The sequence below is a fragment of the Neomonachus schauinslandi genome, chromosome 11 (genome assembly GCF_002201575.2).
Source record: "Neomonachus schauinslandi chromosome 11, ASM220157v2, whole genome shotgun sequence".
NCBI lineage: Eukaryota > Metazoa > Chordata > Mammalia > Carnivora > Phocidae > Neomonachus > Neomonachus schauinslandi.
The window spans coordinates 13,458,959-13,460,061 of NC_058413.1; positions in this window are offsets into that span (position 1 = coordinate 13,458,959).

Sequence of the window (1,103 nt, forward strand, 5' to 3'; positions counted from 1 at the left end):
CATTCTTCCCCTCCTGCTATCTTCTTCTTTTTTTTTTTTTCTTAACACATACTGCATTATTTGTTTCAGAGGTACAGGTCTGTGATTCAACAGTTTTGCACAATTCACAGTGCTCACCATAGCACATACCCTCCCCAATGTCTATCACCCAGCCACCCCATCCCTCCCACCCCCCCGACTCCGGCAACCCTCAGTTTGTTTCCTGAGATTAAGAATTCCTCATATCAGTGAGGTCATATGATACATGTCTTTCTCTGATTGACTTATTTCACTCAGCATAACACCCTCCAGTTCCATCCACGTCGTTGCAAATGGCAAAACCTCATTCCTTCTTTTTTTCAAATTTTTTTATTGTTATGTTAATCCCCATACATTACATCATTAGTTTTAGATGTAGTGTTCCATGATTCATTGTTTGTGCATAACACCCAGTGCTCCATGCAGAACGTGCCCTCCTCAATACCCACCACCAGGCTAACCCATCCTCCCACCCCCCTCCCCTCTAGAACCCTCAGTTTGTTTTTCAGAGTCCATCGTCTCTCATGGTTCCACGTATTTATTTTTAATGCAGGCACTTAGTGATTTTTAGCTGACTGTGCTCAATGATGCATACACAAAATCACTGACTGAGAACAGCATGCCATCTAGGAAAATAAACAAGAAACCTGAAGTAAAAAAATCAAACTCTACTCTCGGTTTCATGATCAGCTGATAGGAATTCAATTCACATCATTATCCCAGTTGTTGTTTGTTTATTTTTTTAAAGCAACCTCCTAGGCCACACGCCTAAAAAAATTCTAGGTTACTAGGATCAGACCCACAAAAGTGAAAATTTTCAAAATGCCTCAGGTCCATGGATGATTGACAAACATCAGGTTTGAGGGATCTCACAGACTTGTCTCGTTAAATTATTTTTCTTCTGTAATTCTTATAGTCTCTTATTCTACTTTAAAGGGGTTTGGTATTACGATGATGAAACAAGACACATTCTTCATTGGGAAAGGGAAAAAATGCATCTCTAATTTTATTTAGATCACTTTAGAGACTTTTAAGAAGGAATAAAATCTATTATATATGTGCTATATCACTTACAGATAATCAGT